We start from the raw sequence: 23,866 nt of genomic DNA, 5'->3' as shown, positions 1-23,866 counted from the left end.
TTAAAACCAATGGAACTTATAACATAAGGATTTTGATGGCAAGATGCTAGGAAATTGGCTTATTTTAAGAACCTGTAGGTTATGTAAGAGAAGAAAAATTTATTACAACTACGCAATGGAAACGAAACAAAAAAATAGAACTTTTAAACAATTTTGTACAAGAACTTCTAATCCCTTTCCATATCTTGCAAAGAGGAAATTATCATTCATGAATTATAGTACATTACTGTGCAATTAACCTTTTAAGAAAGTCAAACCATTGTAAATAACGAGAAACAATATTTTCCCCTAAATCAAGAAACAATATCTGCCCCTAAATCATATTACAACCCAAGGAAAATGTAACAAAAAGATCTGAGTAAGTGAAATATTGTTGGGTAATCAAAACATAAAATAAGGCTCCATAAATTACAGAAAAGGACATACCATAAATGCAATAGACAGTTCCCTTATCAGAACCGACCCTAACTTCTAACTCAGACCAGACAGGTTATATAACCTTCAAACCCTAGGGCTAGCTAGTCAAACAATTTGTCCGTAATGTGGATGGGTTCATAAAACAAACGATGAAACCCTAGCCATAAGCTTATTACAATCCAATGAAGAAGAAAAACTGGGTGAGTTAACAGTGCCATGTAGGATAACTTAGTTCAATACTGAGTGGAAGAGATAATGCAGTCGTTGTGCAAATACCTTGGTAGCCAACAGTAATCAAAACCCGTAATCATTTACCTGCAAAGCAACAAAGGTGTAGGTTAATTGTAATTGTAGCTTCAAACCTGGTAACAAAGCATAAGTAAAACCCAACAAACATCTGGTGTTGGTTATCACCTATCAAGGGTCGCTGGCCATGGTGTAGCAGCGTGGGGAAAATGCTGGTAAAAACCATGGAAATCTTCATTAAGAATAACCGAGGAACTTTGTTGTAAGTACTTGCGCCTGAGGCCAACCGAGGCACTAATGAACAACTTGTCGTGGACGCTGGGAGCTGAGTTTGCAATCACCAATGTATGGTGAGCAAGGAATATAAAAACAAAAATTGTTGAGCTATGTTGTTGACAACCGTGGCTTAGGAAAATAAGAGAGTGTACATGTGGCGAAAAATCATCAAAATTTACCCAAAACCCTACAGGAAATGGATAGCGGAGCTCCAAGCAGCTGTGGTGAGAATGAGGAATTTCGAACGGGGCTGGGGAGGCAATCAGTTACCTCAACTGCCCTGGGGCGACCTACACCGTTAGATTCACTCTTTACAGACCTACGACCCAGATGAGGACAAATAACTCTAGCAATGAGATCGAGATGGAGCACCATTAATTGGGTAGGTACTCCTCAAAACATGTCAATCATCTGTAGATCGGCACTTGGTATGAGGTAGATTATTACTCGTTGTCATAATGAATGAAAGCATATGCACATTATAGTTGAAAGATGTAAATACCACCCATTAAATATGTCGAAACCTTAAACCTGTAGTTTCGTTAGGTGTGAGGCATATGAAAGTATACAAATAAGGAGGGGAATATTAATCAAGTGCATTTGTTTGGAAACTTTACAAATCACCTAATACTAAACTATTATGATGCTTATCATAGTGGAATTCGCTTTATAAATGTTTTATGATTGATTAAGTAGTAAAGCAATAAATATAAAATAAAGAGGATATTTTTATTTTGATAAGTTTTAATTTATTTATATGAGTAGTATTAGAAGGGATGGACATGTTACACTATTGAACATTAATGACCTAATATTAAAAGTTGCTTAGAATGTGAATAACAATTCCTCACTCAGTGTTGTGAAGCTCTTTTCTTTTCTAAATAGATTTAGTTATATATACTAGTTAATTATATAAACTATATCAATATAATTATGTAAATTAAATAGCTGAAAAATATGGATAGCAATCAGATTTTATTATATCTATTTATTTATATATATTAACTAATTATATAAATTAAATGGCCGAGAAACATGGATAGCAGAGATCAAAAGAGTCTCAAGCTAAGATGAGTGGAGGTGGGAAGCTGAAAAACAGTTGTTAAAATGTGTATACGACTAAAAATATTTCAAAAAAAAAACTAAGCCTATTAGTGTAATAATCTTTTAAGACTATTGAATGTAACATTTTTCTTCAGTTCTCTGGCATTTGTGCGAAAGATACTCAGAAAATTGCACGCCCATAGGCTCCTCTGCTTTACATATTTATGATCTTCTAGTATCACCAACAGTTTCGTTCTTCTTCGATTTTATGGCTATTAGGGTTTCTCCCCATGCATTTGTGTGAAACCCTGTTGCAAGTAGTTATAAACAAATTCTTACATTACGCCTTCCTATGCGAGAACCAACAATGAAGAAATTGGGAATCCAAGCACTAAATATTGTCCGACCAGATAGGAGCCAAGGGCTTTGAATAACAAAGAGATTAATCGATCTGAAAGAAAGTAACACAAGTATAGACCAACCCTTTTAATGGTCCGTGAAAATATTATTTTAACCATACAAACTCTTAACTTCTGGTAGTATTATTTTCTAAATTAATTAAAATGAAGTCACAATGAATTTGTTGACCACATTTGTGTCTTATTTTACTGGTTTGTGCAGATCTATCTACACGGTAATATTCAACTAAACCCCTCTATACAGAGCTACCACCTGTAGAATATATGTTAACTTGGATATTTAGCACCCAGCAAGCACTTAGTGTCAGAGTTTCACAACTAAGGTGATCAGAGTCTATCAGAGCTTATTAGAACACGTAGTCTAGATTATTTTTTAGACTTGGAAAAAATGGAAATTTTGTTAAGATTTTAATAAAATGGGCAAGGATTTTTGTAAATCTAGGTTATAGCTGTCAAATTTCAAGGTTTTTGGTGCCCCGAAAGTTTTTGATGGTGCTGAATCTATTTCCACTATCAAAAACATTATTCAAATACTAGTGATGCAAAATTTTTAATTTCTTTTTGTGTGGATTCCGACCAATTTTGGCCATCCAGGCAATTCCTCCACCACGTAGACACTTCTTATTAAAACTTGACTGCACTGAGTGTTGTCAGAACCTGCAAAATAGCATTGGGAACCTTCACTGTAGTGTCAATGTGCATTGGTAACCTTGACAGTGGCATCAATGTAATTTCGGTGATGTGAACAGGCAGAGCATCAGAGCAGAGCTTTTATTACAAATGGAAAATTAGGCGTATGCACAAATTTCATTATAACATGCATAGTCGGTATATTGACCGATGGAACATTTGATTTTTATAAAAATTTATATAATAATGATAATTAACCAAAAAAAATGTAGTGTAAATAGTGTACAAATTAGCTTGGAAAATAAGGGAATTTTTGGCAAGAATATATCAAAATCTGGTAGATATTTTTAAAAATTTTGGTTGTAACTGTCAAATTTCAGGATTTTGGGTGCCCAGGGTTCTTGATGGTGTCTAATCCATTTCCGCCATAAAAAAACAATTCAAATACTCCATTCTGATTTTTTTATTTTTTTCTTGGACAAGAAATCTGTGTCTAGGCGAATTTGTGGCCTTGGTAGACAACCCCAAAAAAATGGTGTTGAGAGTGCTTTGCACATGGTATGGTTGGGTTCTACTAGCCTTTACAATGAAATTTTCATAAGAGAGGTTGAGTATGAAGCCACTTTGAAAGAATTAAAGCTATTCCAAGAATGTCAATGGATCAAAAATTTTAAATTTTAAATTTCATAATATGAAATCAAATTTATTTTTAGAAAAATCAGATAAATACAATATTTAAGTTAAATTTTATATAACAAACATATTAAATTGAACAACATATTTGGATAAAATAGTAACATATTAAATTGAACAACATATTTGGATAAAATAGTAAAATAGATGGTTAAATCACTTTGACTCTGTCCAAAACCATAGTTCCTATTGAGGCACAAACCAAAACTATAGTTCCTATTGACGCACAAACTAACAATGAAACATTTCAATGGTTGTCTTGTTAAATGTATCTTGACGCTTCACTGAAAATTATAGTCCCTAATGAGGCATAGAGTGAGAAATTCACTTTAACAATGACTTCTAGCCAATAATAACCCTCAGACATGTTGTCACTTTACTCGCCCCAAAAATAAAACCCTAAAAGAAAACATTGTTTTCTCTGATTCCCCTCCTTTTGTAGATCATAGACTCCCTTCTAATCTCCTACTAAAAGAGTGCTAAGGCTCTTTATTAACTAGGAAAAAACATAGCCTGTGTAATAGATCACCAAATCTAGTAACACATGTTGGAAATAATACTAAGAGGGGGGGGGGGGGGGGGGGGGGGGGTGAATCAGTATTATCAAATTCTTTTCAATATATCTTCCAGATTTAAACTTTAATTTATTCTTCAGATATTGATCATTAGTTTGTATGTCAGTACCATATAATAATGATCAAGAACAAGAAAAACAGATAATCACACCAAAGAACACCAGATATAAGGTGGAAACCCAATATGGGTGAAAACCACCTGCTGCAATATGTCTCTATCTTCTTTCAATTAGAAACTTCTTTTACAATGATTTTGTACTGGTGCAGTCCTTTACCAGTACGCAGGCTGCAACCTGCTGAGAGCTACAACCCTCTCTCGTTTTCCAGTCTCTCCTGGAAGGGAGCTACAACCCCCCTACTTCTTTTCTTCCAAGGACCACTTTTCATAAATTTTCAAACTGGATCCATAAACATCAAATAATCATCAAGTACATGTGAATCAACCAATCTCCTTTTTCAATCAACCAATGATATCAACCAATAACTTCTGAGAATGCAGTAACCAGAACAACAATACCAGTAATCTAAACCCAGAACTCTTCAGCAATAGAAAAAAGGCAGCCAACAAATATTTCAAGAAAAGTCTGCAACTTTACCAATAGAAAATTGCGAATATCCGCAGCTCTTCTGTGTCTAAACTGCGCAGATCCGCACCTGGTCCTTCTTCTACTCTACGTACCTCCGCACTTACTCCTTCTGCTGCATTGCGTACCTCTGTGCAGATCCGCACCTGCACTGTCTACCTGACAGCGTACCTCCGCACCTGGTCCTTATGTTCCTCTGCGTACCTCCGCATTGTGCCTTCTGCTGCGTTGCATACCTCTCACCACCGCCTTATGCTTTGCTGCGGACCCCCGTACCTGCGCCTTCTGCTGCGCTGCGAACCCCCGCACCTATGTTGTGGATCGCCTACGGACCTCTGAATAGAGCCAAATTAACAGTCCTCCAATGTGCCACAGACAGTCAGATCCACAGATCTGATCATGCGCCTGAGAGATCACGACCAATTAATAGATTCGCCTTAAATTTCACCTTGATTTAGATCTAGCTTTTCAAACCGATCACCCAAAATTTCAGATCTTAAGATATTCAAATTTCACAAGTGACTAGCCAAGTGATCTCCTTTCCTTTTTATAGGCAAGCCCTTATTCACACCATGGGACAAAACCATCGAAAACCAATACAAGGGATCCAAACCGGGGTTCAATAATTTAGATCCTATACCATGGGCCAAAACCATAGGATCATGAACGTCGGGCTAAATACCATGGGCCAGACATAAGAATTCCCACGTGTGCGTGCTTTCTCTGCATTGGAGTGAGTGGACTGGGGTCCGCACCTTCTGTTTGGATAACCTGCAGACATGACCGCACTTGGTGAATGGCGTGCCTGCGGGTCCGCACCTTTTGAACGGTGTACCTGCGAACCCCTTATTTTCCATCATTTTGAGAGCCAGAATAGAGATTTGCCACTTGAGTGAGTTGCCATCAAGTACAACACCTGTGCCATAGCGCCAAACCTGAATCATAATGCCAACAATCTCCCCCTTTGGACTTGATGGCAACCCTAAGATCCTCAAATTCATTCTCCCCCTTTGACATCAAGGGCAAAGGGCGGACCAAGATATTCTCTTCCTTTGCTGTCCATACTCCCCCTGAGTGCCCCCTGAAATTTCTGAATGAGCTCCGATACCAATTCTTCAAGAAAAACCATAACCTGCTATACATGACCTTGACAAGAGAGATAGAGACATATTAGCAGCAATATTCAGATCAGCATCCATGTTCTCCTTCTGTACTTTCTCCTCCAAGATATAATGCCAACAATGCATTGTTAGAAGAATATATGCTCCCCCTGAACCTGTTCCATTCGATCTTCGACTAATCCATAACCCAGCAAATGTACGCGTATACCCCATATGAAACTCGCGTACAACCAACAATCTCTGAAACAGATGAGATTCAACAACAAGATGATGCATCAACTACCCCCAGCTTTTTCCTGAGGTATTCAAAGGTCTCCCTGGGCAATGGTTTGGTGAGTATATCAGCAACTTGTTCCTTAGAAGGAACATACTCCAACTTGACCTTTTGTTCAAGCACTTGTTCCCGAAGAAAATGATATTTGATAGGTATATGCTTGGTCTTTGAATGCATGACTGGGTTCTTTGAAATGCTGATAGCACTTGTATTATCACATAGGATGGAGATAGGTGGTGTACAAGTGATTTGAAAATCCTGCAAGGTCTGCATCATCCAAAGGAGTTGAGTGCAGCAAGATGCAACAACCACATATTCCGCTTCAGCTGTAGATAAAGCAATCGAACTCTGTTTCTTGCTGAACCAAGATACTAATCTGGAACCCATAAAGAATGCACCACCACTTGTTCTCTTCCTGTCATCCACGCTTCCGGCCCAATCTGCATCTGTATAAGCATGAAGTGTGAGATCTGTATCTTTAGGATACCATAAGCCATAGTTTTGAGTTCCTTGAAGGTACTTGAAGATTCTCTTAACTGCCCGAAGATGAGTTTCCTTGGGATTTGCTTGAAATCTTCCAACTATTCCCACTGCATGCATGATGTCTGGTTGGGTACCTGTCAAATAAAGTATACTTCCAATCATGGATCTATAGGTTGGTTGATGCACTGCTGCTGATTCATCATTTGCACTGAGGCTGCATCCTGTAACCATAGGGGTACATATTGGTTTTGAATCTTCCATGCCATACTTCTTCAAGATCTGCTTGAGGTATTTGGTTTGAGACAAAAAGATACCGCCTTCATTTTGTTGGATTTGTAGACCAAGAAAATATGTCAGCTCTCCAAGTAATGACATTTCAAATTCTTTCTGCATCACCAAGGCAAAGCTTTGACTCATAGTTTCTTCATTGCTGCCAAAGATAATATCATCTACATACACAACAAGTATTAGCAATTTGTCATTTTCATTTTTTATATAAAGATTGCTATCTGTTGATCCCTTTGAAAAGCCTTGTTGATGAAGATATTTGTCCAAACGATAGTACCAAGCCCTTGGAGCCTGTTTAAGACCATAAAGAGCCTTTTTTAGTCTGCATACAAGATTTGGATCATTCCCAAGAATGAAACCATTTGGTTGCTCAATGTACACCTCTTCTTCTAAGTCTCCATTCAGAAAGGTTGATTTCACGTCCATTTGAAATACTTTGAACTTCTGAAAGCTTGAGAGAGCAAGGAACATTCGGATGGCCTCAAGTCTAGCAACGAGAGCAAAGGTTTCTTCAAAGCCTATTCCTTCTTGTTGAGCATACCCTTTACAAACAAATCTGGCCTTGTTTCTAATTACTTCCCCATTTTCATTCAACTTATTTTTGAAGATCCATTTTGTCCCTATGACATTCTTATCTTTTGGTCTAGGAACCAATTCCCAAGTGTTGTTCTTTTCGATCTGCTCAAGTTCTTCATCCATTGCCTTGACCCAACATGAATCTTTGCATGCCTCTCTTACATTTTGTGGTTTAGTGGAGGAGAGTAATGCCAAATAGCTTGAAGCTTTTGCAATTGTTCTTCTTGTTTGTACGCCTGCCTCCTTTTGCCCCAAGATTTGAGATTCTGGATGATTCTTTTGAACATACTTGGATGGAGTCTTCTCTTCTATCCTTATCTGTTCCTCTGGTGCCTCTTGAGGTTCTTCTTCATCATCAGTCTGATTTGAAGGATGATCTTCATCCTCTTCGATATTTTCATAATTTACTTGCCTAGGAATGTTTCCTTCTTCATCAACCACTACATCAATGCTGTCAACTATTCTTCCAAGTCTTTTGTTGTAACACTTATATGCTTTGCTATGAGGAGAATAACCAAGGAGAATCCCTTCATCTGCTCTAGGTTCAAACTTGCCAAGATGTTCATCATTATTCTTAATATAACATTTGCTTCAAAAGATTTTGAAATGTTTTACCGAAGGAGTCTCACCATACCAGAGCTCATAAGGAGTTTGAGTGATGTTCACCCGGACATTTGTTTTGTTGAGAATAACGACCGCAACAAACGCAGCTTCACCCCAGAAGGTTGCGAGAGTTCCAGATTCATCAAACATAGCACGAGCCATTTGTTGAACCGTTTTGTTCATCCTTTCCACTACTCCATTTTGCTGAGGAGTCCTAGCTGTAGAGAATTCCCTTCTTATTCCATGTTCTTCGCAAAAATCAAAAAATTCATTTGAGGTAAAATCCCCACCTCTATCAGACCTGAGGCACTTAATTTTGTGATCTGATTCGTTTTCAAACAAGGCTTTGAAAGATTTAAATTTTTCGAAGGCTTCGTCTTTGTGCTTCATAAGTCCTATCCAAACCATCCTGGAGAAGTCATCAATGAATAATATAAAGTATTCTTCTCCTCGAGGTGACCTTTTCCTAGATGGTCCACATACATCTGTATGGACTAGTTTAAGAGGCCTGCTAGCTGATCCTTCCTTCTCAGGGAAGTTAGTTCTGGTTTGCTTACCAAACTGGCATGATTTGCATATTGTATTGTCTGGAATTCTGATAACTGGAAGACCACGAACTACCTGGTATTTGCATGCTTTCCTTATCTATGAAAAGCTTAGATGCCCCAACCTCCAGTGCCATAACCAGTGTTCATCATTCTTGCTCAAATAGCATTGTTGTTGTCCTTCTTCAAATATGTATAAATTATTTGGAGTTCTTATGCCTTTGATCACTGTTTTTCCTGTATCAAGATCACGAACACTACATCCATTTGATCGAAATATTACCTCAGTTCCTTGATTGCACATCTGACTGACACTCAGTAGATTATGCTTCAAGCCATCAACATACAAAACATTTCCAGCCTTGACTTTCTCTTTCAACTGAACAGTGCCTTTTCCTTTTATGACTGCAGGGGTATCATTTCCAAAAGAAACTTTCTTTCCTTTTTCTAAAGCACTATATGATTGAAGTTTTTCTTTATCACCTGTCATATGCTTCAAACATCCACTGTCGATGTACCATTGATTTTCCTGTCCTTCTGCATATAAAGCTATCCCACATCTTTCTGGTTGCGGTTCCTTTATTCTCCATGTTCTGGCATTTGAGGTTTGTTCCTTCTAAGTTGTCTTCCGAAACCTGCTCCTGCATTCAGACTCTTCATGACCGAAGTTATTACAAATAGAACATTCAATTTCACTTTCAAGGGCGGAAAATTTGTTATAGGTCCTTTTCGTGATTCCAGTCATACTTCTTTGTTTTTGAGCTTCTCTAGTCATGATTGTCTTATAGGCAACACATTGAGCTTCTTTATGACCAAATTTATGGCAAGAGAAGCATTGGCCATTGAAGAAACTCCTGCGATTATCCAACCAATTGTAGTTTCTACTAACATCTATTCTTGAGGCAAATTGGGAAGATTTTACCTGTGGGTGGTTGTAGCTTCTGTTTGTCCTTAAGGTAGCTTGCCCCCGATTTTCTTGATAGTCTTTGTTCATTCTTGAGGTAAAATGTCCCTGATTTACCTGATGATTTCTATTAGGCCTTTGATTGCTCCTCCTTGCTGCGTCAAGATAACTTTTGGAGGTGGATGCTTGAGATGCTTCTCCATTATATCCCAGACCTATCTTAATTAGTGGAGAATGCTGCACATTGATAATCTCATCCAGAGTTTCAGATCCTTTAACAAATTTAAGATTAAGAGCTTTTGTTTTCTCAATCTCTTTTCTAAGACTAACAATTTCACATTCCAATTTTTCGTGATATTTTTCCCTTTCAGCCAGTTGACATTGCAGAGAATCAATAATCACATTTTTCTCTTCTAAACAAATTTTGAGATTAGAAATCTCTTCATAAAGACCTTCTTCATCTACAACATCCATATAATCATCATCTTCAAAAGCCATTAAAAGTTTATAATTATTACCTCGTTCATCTTCGTCACTATTCGAAAGTCTGTCACTATCTTCATGAGTGTAATGGCTTTTCTTATTTGCATTATGTTTCTTGTTCCATCTAATAGGTTCCTTCCCCTTGTCAATCTTATCCTTATGAGGACATTTGGCAGCATAGTGACCGACTCTTCCACAAGCAAATCATTTGAAACGTAACTTACCTCGGAATCGTCCAACACCCCGTTGAAGATTTTTGACAAAATTTGATTCTTCTTCTTCTTTTGACACGTGTCCTGACTCATAGTAATCTCCTTTTTCGGAAGCCTTGAAGGCAGCTTCTCTCCTGTCTGATGGTCCTCCTTTCCTCATTTCATAAGCAGTCAGAATTCCGTGCAGCTGAGACATTGTAAGGTTTCGTAGATTCTCCTTTTCTTCTATTGCAGAAACTTTAGATTCAAACTTAGGGGACAAAGATCTTAGAATTTTTTCAACCACAATAGCCTCTTTTATTTTTTCACCCAAATTTTTCATACAATTAACAATCTCATCTATACGAAGGAAATAGTTAGCCACACTTTCATCGTTGTGCATTCTGAGATTTTCATACTGAATTCTGAGAGTTTGAAGTTTTGCTCGTTTTACCTGATCATCTCCTTCATAGCTCAGAACAATCTTGTCCCATATTTATTTTGCGGATTTGTACTGCATAACCTTCACGAATTCTAATTGAGATAGACATCCTAGTAGAGTATTGAAAACCTTTGCATTTGTTTCATATTTCTTCTTCTCCCAGATCTGTAGGAGTTGCTGATAGAAAAGTGTACCCTGTATCTATGATATCCCAGACTCCTGTACTAAGAGATTGAAGATAGGCAGTAACTCTTACCTTCCAATATACGAAGTTTTTCCCGTCAAAAATTGGTGGCCTGATAGATGCTTCTCTCTCGTAGTTGCTCATGATGATGGATCTTCCTTCAAGCGATCAAGCTTCTTCAGAAGGACATGCTCTGATACCAATTGTTGGAAATAATACTGAGAGGGGGGGGTGAATCAATATTATCAAATTCTTTTCAATATATCTTCCAGATTTATACTTTAATTTATTCTTCAGATATTGATCATTAGTTTGTATGTCAGTACCATATAATAATGATCAAGAACAAGAAAAACAGATAATCACACCAAAGAACACCAGATATAAGGTGGAAACCCAATATTGGTGAAAACCACCTACTGCAATATGTCTCTATCTTCTTTCAATTAGAAACTTCTTTTACAATGATTTTGTACTGGTGCAGTCCTTTACCAGTACGCAGGTTGCAACCTGCTGAGAGCTACAACCCTCTCTCATTTTTCAGTCTCTCCTAGAAGGGAGCTACAATCCCCCTACTTCTTTTCTTCCAAGGACCACTTTTCAAAAATTTTCAAACTCGATCCATAAACATCAAATAATCATCAAGTACATGTGAATCAACCAATCTCCTTTTTCAATCAACCAATAACTTCTCAGAATGTAGTAACCAGAACATGAATACCAGTAATCTAAACCCAGAACTCTTCAGCAATAGAAAAAAGGCAGCCAACAAATATTTCAAGAAAATTCCGCAACTTCACCAATAGAAAACTGTGAATATCCACAGCTCTTCTGTGTCTAAACTGCGCAGATCCGCACCTGGTCCTTCTTCTACTCTGCGTACCTCCGCACTTACTCCTTCTGCTGCACTGTTTACCTCTGCGCAGATCCGCACCTGCACTGTCTCCTGACAGTGTACCTCGGCACTGTACCTTCTGTTGCACTGCGTACCTCGCAACAGCGCCTTCTGCTTCGCTGTGGACCCTCGCACCTGCGTCTTCTGCTGCGTTGCGGACCCCCGCATCTACGTTGTGGATCGCTTGCGGACCTCTGAATAGAGCCAAATTAACAGTCCTCCAATGTGCCATAGACAGTCAGATCCACAGATCTGATCATGCGCTCAAGAGATCTCGACCAATTAATAGATTCGCCTTAAATTTCACCTTGATTTAGATCTAGCTTTTCAAACCGATCACCCAAAATTTCAGATCTTAAGATATTCAAATTTCACAAGTGACTAGCCAAGTGATCTCCTTTCCTTTTTATAGGCAATCCCTTATTCACACCATGGGACAAAACCATCGAAAACCAATACAAGGGATCCAAACGGGGTTCAATAATTTAGATCCTATACCACGGGCCAAAACCATAGGATCATGAACGTCGGGCTAAATACCATGGGCCAGACAAAAGAATTCCCACGTGTGCGCGCTTTCTCTGCATTGGAATGAGTGGACTCGGGTCTGCACCTTCTGTTCGGATAACCTGTGGACATGACCACACTTGGTGAACGGCGTGCCTGCGGGTCCGCACCTTTTGAACGGTGTACCTGCAAACCCCTTATTTTCCATCATTTTGAGAGCCAGAACAGAGATTTTCCACTTGAATGAGTTGCCATCAAGTACAACACCTGTGCCATAGCACCAAACCTGAATCATAATGCCAACAACCCAAACTCCTGAAACTACCTAGTAGAATGATAGGAATTTAGGGATGTGGAATTATTTGGTTACTGAACATGAGAGAAATCCATTAGCTAAGATGCTTTGCATCATCCTCCAATTTATTAATATTTTGGTTTGAGGTCACCTGATGTAGCTATTCAACTGTATTTAAGTAGGTTAGCCTTTGTGATCCAAGTGTTGTGTGAATTTGGTAGGTCTTTCCACTTAACAAAATATAGCTTATATGACTTGGAATGCATTGTAGATAAATTGGTGTCTAACACTCATTCATCTTATTCTCTTTTCTTCTTTGGCAAGTTTTTATTCCAATCATTTTCCTTTTCATTTTGATCTCCACTCATCTAGTCGTCATTTGTCCTAGCTGAGTGTGATTGAAGGTTAACAACATTAAAAATAAAGTTGTTGTCCAAATTCCTCATTAGATAAGCAATTTCATATTCTTTTTTCATAATTTTATGGGGGTCAAATATCTTAGGGTTTGACTTGTTGTAAGTACCTTTGGGGTACCTCTCCTTGCACAAATGTATCATGACCATTTCTGCCACATAAAAGAGTGTTTGTCTCATATGCATATAAGCATGTCTCTTATATTTTTCATTCATTGGCTATAATTTGTTCTCATCTTGTTAATGTATTTTACAAATTGTCTTTACAAAATCTTTAATAGTTAGACTAAGGTAGGGGTTTTCAAGCAAATAAAGTAAATCTACAAGTCCTTTAGGACTAGCTCTATATACAATTTAAAAAGTGGATACACCTAGAGATCTAATTTTGTTGGATTAAGGGAAAATTAACCTCGGGGTACTACTAAACCCCATTTTTGAGGATTGTTAGCCATTAGGCACCTTAGTAAATTTCCAAAGCTCCTATTCGCCACCTCAATTTGACTATCGATTTGGGGGTAGTATGATGAATTGAATTGCAACCTAGTACTCAATTTTTTCCATAAGACCCTCCAAAATTGGCTTAAGAACTAGGTATCCCTATCACTAATTATACTTTTTAGAATACCATATAATCGTATTATTTCTTGAAGAAACAAATGTGTGACTTGGCTTGAATCAATTTTCCTTCCCTAGGGTATTAAATGAGCCATTTTGGAAAAGTGGTCCACTACTACAAGCACTAAATCATGAACCCTTTGGGTTCACAACGATCCCAAGACAAAATCCATAGAAAGTCAGTCCACAATTCCTTTGGCATAGTTAAGGGCATATAAGGTGTTTATTTTGTTGTCCTCTTTTTGTTATTTGATACACCCTACAAGCAAAAACAAACATGTTCACAACTCCTCTCATATTTGGTCATAAGATTTTTTTTCTCTCACTATTTTAAAGGTCTTGTCCCTTCCAAAGTGTCTGCCCAATTCATTCTAGTGCATCTCTCTCACCAACTCTTCTCACCTGGATTCAAGGGGAATGCAAAGTCAAAAATCCTTTAACAAAAATCCATCCAATAATAAGTCATCTTGAAATGAATGTGAACTAGTAAGGTTTTGTCCACTTAGAATTGTAATAATGCTACCAAAGTATAGATCACTAGAATACTCACTCTTCATTTCTTCAAAGTTGACCAGTACTCATTACCACCAACATATGACACCTACTTAAATCATTAACCACTACATTAGTTTTACCACCCCTATGCTACCAAACAAATGTATAGGCTTGCAAAAATGAAGCCCAATTAACATGCTCGTGGGACAATTTATTAGGAATTTATGCACTTCAAGGTCTAATTAGTTGTCATCAAAATGAATTCTTTATACATAAGGTAATGCTTCCAATATTTTAAAGCATCTACCATTATGTATAATTCCTTATCGTAAGTGGTATACTTATATTTAGCTTCATTTACTTTCTCATTGAAAAAGGCCATACATTTACCTTCTTGGCTTAATACTCCAATTTGAACTCCTAAAGCATCACTTCGACCACAAAAGGTTTCTCAAAGTCTGGTATAGCAAGGAAGGGTGCTTCCATAACCCTTATTTTGATTTGTTCAAAAATCTCAGCAACTATTGTCATCCAAGTAAAGACCTTTCCTCTTGTGCAATCAATCAAGTGGGCACTTATACCAATAATTTCCTAATCGGCCTCTTAAAAAGTTTACTAATTCAGGGAAGTACTTCACCTCTATGATGCTTTGAGGAGTAGGCCACTCAATAATTAGCTTTATTTTTTCTAGATCCATGCTCAATCTGATCTGGATTTATGAAGGAATAAAATGAAATATAAATTTGAAACAAGAACACGGAGATACAAAAAAATTGAACATGAATTAATAAATAATTATTTTCTGTTATAGATCCATTTGGGCACATCAACTCCAACTTACAGATCAGTACTATTAGGGCCCATCAAACCCTAATTCAGTTGTTACATGCCCTAAAGAAGTCAACCATCAGAATGCCTAGCTTCCCAAGAAGTTCCATGACTGAAATCATCCAAAAACTGCCTCTAAGAAGATCAGCGCAGGCAGGCCTTCATTAGGGTGCACTGCAGTGCAGTCCAGTACACTGTTAGGGTGTTATGCAACGCACTTGAGCCCTCTTTGGCCTGCGCTGGGTGAATTTGAGTGAAATTGCATTGGGGTTTGGGAATATTCTTATCCATTGGATGCATATAGAAGTTTCCCAAGTTTATCTACTCCTTTGGGCTCAAATTTGGATGAGGTAGGGAGTTAAGGAACATCAATCCTTTTATCCCTTCCTCCATGGAATTAAATTCTAGGTTTGGGAGGGAATTCATTATCACCATTTATGGCATAACTTCCTTCATTCACGTATAAAAAGACCACTCATCTAAGTGATTAGGGGCTAGAAATCATTGAATTATAGGGAGATGTTGTTAGTATGAGACTTGAGTTGATTCAAAGTATTTTAATGATGTCAAAATGTCCTGCTTGTTATGAGGAGAGGATGGGATTGACCTGGAGGAGTGATGCTGAATCAAGCAAATTGGGTTGTAACTCTTCCTTTTACTAATAAAGTGTTCAAAGCTTTTTCCATATGCTTGTATTGTCCATTGATGCTTTCATATGTGTATCATGTACTTGATTCCATGCTATGTTTAATCAATAGTTCATTATCATATACTTTGATCGGTTTTTTTCTTCTATCTGTGTGTAGGTACTTTTCAAGTGGATTAAGTACGGAAAGAAGTGGCAGAATTGGTCAAGGGAGATAAGGAGTAAGCGAAAGCTACAGGTAGGCTTCTTTACCTCTTATTTAATCTATTGGTCATAGAAAAAGTAGAGAATGCTTTGCACTGTTGTTCTAGAATTAGCTACTAGTCTAGGGGTTTAAGCGTTTATCTGTAGACACTAAAACTTCCCAAAACAAATTGGCGACTCCACTGGGGAGTGATCATCCATCTTAGTAGCTTATCATCCTCTTAAGACATTTCTACATACTGTACTTGTGGTCGTTGATTGAATTTCAATCTAATTTCATATAAAATTGAGTCAAAATTGTGCCAAATTGCCTTCAAAAATGGCTTAATGTCACTAGCGCAGCCCAATGAAGGACATAGTGCACTGCAATTCACTTTCCGCATAGAGCCAGTGCGCTGAAGCTCACTATCTCTCACTGTTTCCTGCGCTGATCCCTTGAGGGTCAGTTTCCCATCTAGGAGTTGAAGTTTTTTGTCAATTTTCTCCTGTTTGAATGATTTGCTGAATGTCAATGATGTCTTGTCTCTGAAAATAGTTTTTCATCTCCTTACCTGGCCCTACTTAGACTAGGATTGATAAATGTTTCTTATGTATTTACTTTGCCATTTTCAATCTATAGTCAAAAGTTAGTTTTTGGTCGATTGATCTTTAGCGAAAGAAAGTGTCGTAAAATCATCTTTTCCTTCAAAAATTGAATTGTCGTAAAATCTTCATTCATGAAAGATCGATTGATTGATGTGTGCATATGATTAGTCTTTTTGTTGAAAGTGTCGTAATTCCTCATTTCTTTGAAAACGAAAGTGTCGTAAAGTATTCATTTCATTGAAAATAAATTGTCGCAAAATCGTGATTTTTATGAAAAGAGTTTATTGATCGATTGTGCATTAGTTTTCCTTTTTCTTCATTCACATTAAGGGAAATCGAAAAGAAATACATGCATGTTGCATTGAAAAAGTTTGTGTGTGCTGACAGGAATAGTGTAGGGAATTTTCATTTAGATTGTGCTCTTAGCTCTTTGATCAAAAGAAATCTGATTTCTCTATCCCTAAGTAGCTAGGATTTTCATCGTTAAATTGAATGGAAAGAATGCTTATCATATTAGTTGCATTTTAGGAATTGCAAACATACATCACCTAATGGAGCATTGTTGCTTATCCATTAGTTGCTTATCTGAATTTACCTAATGGAGCATTGTCACCTAACGAAAAACATTTAGAGATCTAGGCTAGAGACGTGTTCCGGCGTTGTAAAACAAAGCAGTTGTCACTAACTTGTCTGTAATACATCCCGAGCGTGATACCTCATTCCACATCCGTGAGCATATCGTAGCTCATCCATGTACCTTCTGGTATATAGGGCAGTGTTACAGTACGTAAAGTATATGGGAATGCTCTCATTGTGCGGTTTTGCATTAGACAACGCTTATATGGACTAGGCCTCCACGTACTTTCGGTATATATGGGAGGAAAACTCTAGGTTGCTATCCATCATTAAGTAATCAATTTTTCCGCCTTGTACACTGTGATACACCGAACATAGCATTCGGGGAGATTTCCTGCCCGTACTTCTTGGTTCACCGGGAGGTATTCTGCAATTCACAGTTTCTTGGTAAACCTTTTGTCTAGATTATCCCTATTTTTTTTTTGTTATGTTACTTTGATTAAAATAAATTAATTGGCCGCGAATAACATCCTCCATGTTCGCTCCTTAGTTGATATTAGGTTGAAACATATGGTGACAAATCCGGAGTCCACCGATCAAGGAATTCCTTTTGATGGGAATCCTAGTCCTTTTCCTCATTTCGGAAATATTGGTACTCCTTATATGGCTACATTGTCCCTTCCGGGATTTACTATTTCCTTGCTAGTATGGTTTTTTTCAACCTCCTTGGTTCAAATGTCGTGATTTCTCCGCAATCTACTGCACCTTCAACTGGACAAAATCAACCTCTAGTTGATCCTAAAGTTGACCCTTTGCCTTCTTCCTCGATTGTTTCTTCCTCCCCTTCTTCCTCTTCGCCTGGTGAAAGTATTGGTACTAGTAACCAGGTGGCTAAGAAGAAGAAGAAATGGAAGAAGAAGAAGAAGAAGCAAATTCAGCAGAGGGGCAACCAAGCAACCATTGTTTTGAATGCAACGTCTGATGAGAAACCATCCGTCAAGCCTCACAAAGTTTGATATCCATGCAAACTTTGTGTGGGAGACCATCTTCTTCGAAATTGTCCTCATATTCCTCAGATCTTAGAAGAATGATCCTCCCGTTCACATCATCTTGTGCCATCAACTTCTAGAGATCATGTTGGTGACACACCGTCAACTAGTGGTAGTAAAGTTCATGGAAAGAAGGGAAAAATCAAGTTGCCCTGTAGGTTATGTGAAGGGAATCACCCCATTCACCTTTGTCCCTATCTGGATGAAGCCAAGAAGGTATTGGATAGCCGTCCTACTTCACCGCAGCGACTTCCATCTAGTTACAGGAGACTCTCCCTCAATCCTTCACCAGTTGATGAATTCACTGACCAAAATCAACCGGTCAAACCCACTCTCTCTGAAAGTAAATCCTATAATTCTATACCCGACCTAAATCAACAGGTCGAGGTAACAGTTGACCTGATTTCACCTTCAGTAAATCGTACCCTTCCCGAAAAGAGTGAATATGATACCACTCAGGTTCTTTTTGTTTCTTCAAATTCAAATGAGCTTGGGGGAAATCCTCATGTTCCATCAAGACAGGAGGAAAATCCTCCCACTCTTGTAACTCAAGGGGTTAATTCTCCCATTTCTACGGTACCCCCTCCAAGTAGTCTAGTCACTTCCTTTGATTGGAATCGACTAGCAGGATTTTGCCTTCCTTCTTATGTGCCTTTCCAAATCATAGTACAAGTTTGTAATATGATTGTATCGGGCACTATTATAGATGAAGGTGCATCCGTGAGTATCATTTCCTCAACTGCTTGGCAAGCATTTGGTTTGCCACCGCTTGTGCCTGTTACACAGAATTTATTGGGTTTTAACAGAGGAACCAGTCAACCATTAGGGATCCTCCCTCAGTTACCTATTACTTTGGGAGGAAAAATCGTTTATCTAAATGTGATGGTAGTCCCAGGCCCTTTAGATTGCAATTTACTTCTTGGGCACGACTATGTTTATGACATGGGAGCTATTGCTTCAACACTCTTTCGAGTGATTTGTTTCCTGCATGAAGGAAAAATTGTCACCGTTTACCAGCTTTCATTTCCCGGTCCAAATATGGCTCCTAGTCAACCATCTTCCCTAAATGGCCCTTTTTTACCAATGGTATCGTCCCTGCCATGGGTTAATTATGTGGCAACCCGTTCCATACCAACATCAACTAATGATCATTTCAGTGATGTTGTACACCATGTACTGGGGGCATTGGAACTAGATCTCTCATTCATGACCTCTTATGAGTTGTGATACAAGGAGCATGAGGACATTTCCTTGTCTTGTGTCAACCTCGTTAAAAAATGAAACAAGGGTCCATGAGGATCGTTCTTTTATGGTGTCAACCTCATTAAAAAGTGAAACAGGCCCATGAGGATAGTTCCTTGTCTTGTGTCAACCTCGTTAAAAATTGAAACAAGGAATATGAGGATAGTCTTTTTACTGTGTCAACCTCATTAAAAAATGAAACAGCTCCCATGAGCATTGTTCCTTGTCTTGTGTCAAGCTCATTAAAAATGAAACAAGGAATTTGAGCATGGTTCCTTGTCTTGTGTCAAGCTCATTAAAAAATGAAACAAGGTCCCCTGGAGCAAAGTTCCAAGTCGGGTCTTTGATTAGATCTAGTAAAATCCCGGTCAAGTCTTTCACTTGATCTCGTAAAAGAACCTTCATTCCATCCACCTGATAGCCACAAGTAGTTTACTTAGGTGAATGTAATGAAGCTTTGGGGGCATGCACCTAATGGTAAAAGTAAGTTTCCCTATATGTTATGTGAAGGGAATAACTCATTCACCTTTGTCCCTATCTGGACGAAGCCAAAAATGTGTTGGATAACTGTCCTAGTGACTTCCATTTGGTTACAGCAGACTCCCCCTTTCATCATGCTGGGGGCATGTAAACGAATCTCAAGCATAGTTTTTCGTTTTAAGCTTGTGTAAAAATGAAACTGAATTCAAGGATAGTTTTTCGTTTCAAGCTTGTGTAAACATGAAACTGAATCCAAGCATAGTTCCCTATGGTTCAAACTTGTGTAAAAATGAACCCATTTCCATTTTAACCCTTGTGATTGCCATTCTATCATCCTTTTCGTCAGATGATCCTTGGTTGTTTTCATCCCATCACCACCATCCCTTTGGCTGATCATACGCTTTCACTTGGTTGTTTACCTTTTTTGAGGAACAATTGCAATGAGTGGTCTTATTAGCCAGACTCTTCACATAAATCAACATGTTTTGAGAAGTTCCAACATCACCAGAACCAATTTCTACCCTAGACACCACTTGTTCCTCAAAATGGAGTCCTCTTTAAGCTATTTTCAGACTCTTTAAATATGGAAAGGTTTCCGAGCGCTTGTCCTTTCTAGCTCGTTAACGGATTGGAAATGATATCTCTCTTGTATTATTTTACGCTTTTTCAGGTTTGAGAGATTAATTTATGAAAAAGAACTTGTGGAGTTTCCTTTTCGTCTCCTTTCAAACTCTCTAACCATGAAAAGGATTGATTTATCTTTGTCGTTAAACTCGTTAAAAACATCAAATAGTGACAAACTTGTCCATCTAGACAAGACCAAGTTTCACCTTCGCTAGACTCGTTAAAGCATCAAATAGCGATGGATTCACCTGAAGGGTGGAATTATACAACAAGCATATGTTATCCTCCTCAAGCTTGATAAAAATAAAGAGGTACTAGTCAGCAATGACTAGGGAAAATTGGAAAAAGGGGAAAACACTTTATGGTAGCAAGTCGCTCTTGAACATGACACTTTCACCTCATCACCATGACTATGTGGGTTGGGTCATTCAGCTTGATGGTTATCACACCGTTGGTCTATCATACCATCCATTACTTTTTTTTGGGTCAATGCTACCAATTCATCTTAGTCTTGCCGACATGTTCAAGAGAAGTCATTCAGTTCAAACTCCATCCTTTGCAATACCGTAAACCTTCATTTTCATGACCGCCATTCCTAAACCTTCTTTTGTCAGTTGATTTTTCATCTCCAAAATCATTTACCTCGTTTCGTGTCGTTGATGTGGGATACATCACGGCCCTCTTGCGACGAGTCGCTTCTTGTCGACATGAGCACATTATCCAAGAAGTTGACTTAGAAACACCCCTTCAGTACCTTGAGGCTTGCATACATCAATGGCAGGTTTCTCACTTCCGGTGATAGGTTGAAATCACTAGCCTTCGACCGAAAGACTTTGTATGGTGTTCGATATCAAATCATTCATTCACACCATGTGAAATGTACTGTAGTACCTTGAGGGTCATTATCATTATCGGTGATTCCTCTCGCATCTGTTAACGGCTTACATCATTGGTTGGTAATCAGACAATGTCTTCCCATGTTCGACTTCAAATCATCTATTCACATGGTTAGACTTGTACTTGAGTGAAAGATTGAACGAGATTTAAGACCCCAGATCTAGTTTCATCCATCTGCGCTGCGATATTTTCAGGAGTACTAAATCAAATGTACAAATGGCCTTACATTCATGGTCATCGTTTCATGGGTCTATATTTGTAGACGACTATATTTTTACATGTAATGAAATTTTATAAGTCAAGCATGGGTATGCCTTCCCTCAGCGAGTTCATGAGAAAAAATCAAATTATCATGATATATGTATTGTAATTGATACAGGTCACCTTCCGCTTTAAAACCTCCTCTCCACATGATAAAACATTTCACTCGGCATACATATTTACAACTTCATGCTTTAGGGGGCAACTGTTACAGATCTATTTGGGCACATCAACCCCAACCTACAAATCAGTACTATTAGGGCCCATCAAACCCTAATTCAGTTGTTACATTCCATAAAGAAGTCAACCATCAGAATGCCTAGCTTCCCAAGAAGTTCCATGACTGAAATCATCCAAAAACTGCCTCTAAGAAGATCAGCGCAGGCAGGCCTTCATTAGGGTGCACTACAATGTAGTCCAGTACATTGCTAGGGTGCTATGCAGTGCACTTGAGCCCTCTTTGGCCTGCACTGGGCGAATTTGAGTGAAATTGCATCGGGGTTTGGGAATGTTCTTATCCATCTGATGCATCTAGAAGTTTCCCAAGTTTATCTACTCCTTTGGGCTCGACTTTGGATGAGGTGAGGAGTTGAGGAACATTAATCCCTTTATCCCTTCCTCCATGGAACTAAATTCTAAGTTTGGGAGGGCATTCATTATCACCATTTATGGCATAACTTCCTTCATTCACTTATAAAAAGACCACTCATCTAAGTGATCAGGGGCTTGAAATCATTGAATTATAGGGAGATGCTATTAGTATGAAACTTGAGTTGATTTCAAGTATTGTAATGATGTCAAAATGTCTTTCTTGTTATGAGGAGAGGATGGGATTGAACTAGAGGAGTGATGTTGAATCAAGCAAATTGGGTTGTAACTCTTCCTTTTACTAATAAAGTGTTCAAATATTTTTCCATATGATTGTATTGTCCATTGAGGCTTTCATATGTGTATCATGCACTTGATTCCATGCTATGTTTAATCAATAGACCATTATCATATGCTTTCATCGGTTTTTGTCTTCTGTCTATGTGCAGGTACTTTTCAAGCGGATTAAGTATGGAAAGGAGCGACAGAATTGGTCAAGGGAGATAAGGAGTAAGTGAAAGCTACAGGTAGGCTTCTTTACCTCTTATTTAATCTGTTGGTCATAGAAAAAGTAGAGAATTATTTGCACTGTTGTTCTAGACTTAGCTACTAGTCTAGGGTTTTAAGCGTTTATCTGTAGACACCAAAACTTCCCAAAACAGTAAGGTTTTGTCCACTTAGAATTGTAATAATGCTACCAAAGTATAGATCACTAGTATACTCACTCTTCATTTCTTCAAAGTTGACTAGTACTCATTACCACCAACATATGACACCTACTTAAATAATTAACCACTACATTAGTTTTACCACCCCTATGCTACCAAAGAAATGTATAGGCTTGCAAAAATGAATCCCAATTAACATGCTTGTGGGACAATTTATTAGGAATTTATGCACTTCAAGGTCTGATTAGTAGTCATCAAAATGAATTCTTTATGCAGAAGGTAATGCCTCCAATATTTTAAAGTATCTAACATTATGTATAATTCCTTATTGTAAGTGGTATACTTATCTTTAGCTTCATTTACTTTCTCATTGAAAAAGGCCATACATTTACCTTCTTGGCATAATACTCCAATTTGAACTCCTAAAGCATCACTTCGACCACAAAAGGTTTCTCAAAGTCTGGTATAGTAAGGAAGGGTGCTTCCATAACCCTTATTTTGAGTTGTTCAAAACTCTCAAAAACTATTGTCATCCAAGTAAAGACCTTTCCTCTTATGCAATCAATCAAGTGGGCACTTATACCAATAATTTTCCTAATCAACCTCTTAAAAAGTTTACTAATTCAGGGAAGTACTTCACCTCTATGATGCTTTGAGGAGTAGGCCACTCAATAATTAGCTTTATTTTTTATAGATCCATGCTCAATCTGATCTGGATTTATGAAGGAATAAAATGAAATATAGATTTGAAACAAGAACATAGAGATACAAAAAAATTGAACATTAATTAATAAATAATTTTTATTTTTTTTAAATTGTTTACATGCAGAATGAAATAAAACTAGCTCCAAAGATGGTAGCTTATCTCTGAGAAGAGATGTGATGGCTACATGTCTTATGAACTGAGTTACAATGAGGCTATGAGAAATTTTTATCATGAAGAAACAATGACAAACCCTAAACATCTAAAAACCTAACCCTAAGAGATGAAGTGCCAAAATCTTATGGGCCTCGATGGGG

The 23,866-nt window shown here is 37.9% G+C and overlaps 1 long non-coding RNA gene across 1 annotated transcript; it reads right to left on the bottom strand.

The window, feature by feature from the left end:
• Nucleotides 1-698: 698 nt before the first annotated feature.
• Nucleotides 699-1,401, bottom strand: LOC149234862 (uncharacterized). Its single transcript, XR_016246127.1, has 2 exons — nt 832-1,401; nt 699-732 (listed from the first exon to the last, which is right to left on the bottom strand). It is a non-coding gene; the product is annotated as an uncharacterized LOC149234862 (long non-coding RNA).
• Nucleotides 1,402-23,866: the final 22,465 nt, after the last annotated feature.

The sequence above is a fragment of the Pinus tabuliformis genome, chromosome 8 (genome assembly GCF_031772625.1).
Source record: "Pinus tabuliformis cultivar Carrire ecotype Pingquan chromosome 8, CPIR1, whole genome shotgun sequence".
NCBI lineage: Eukaryota > Viridiplantae > Streptophyta > Pinopsida > Pinales > Pinaceae > Pinus > Pinus tabuliformis.
Note: the sequence above shows the minus strand (reverse complement) of the source record. Positions and strands in the feature narration are given on the sequence as shown.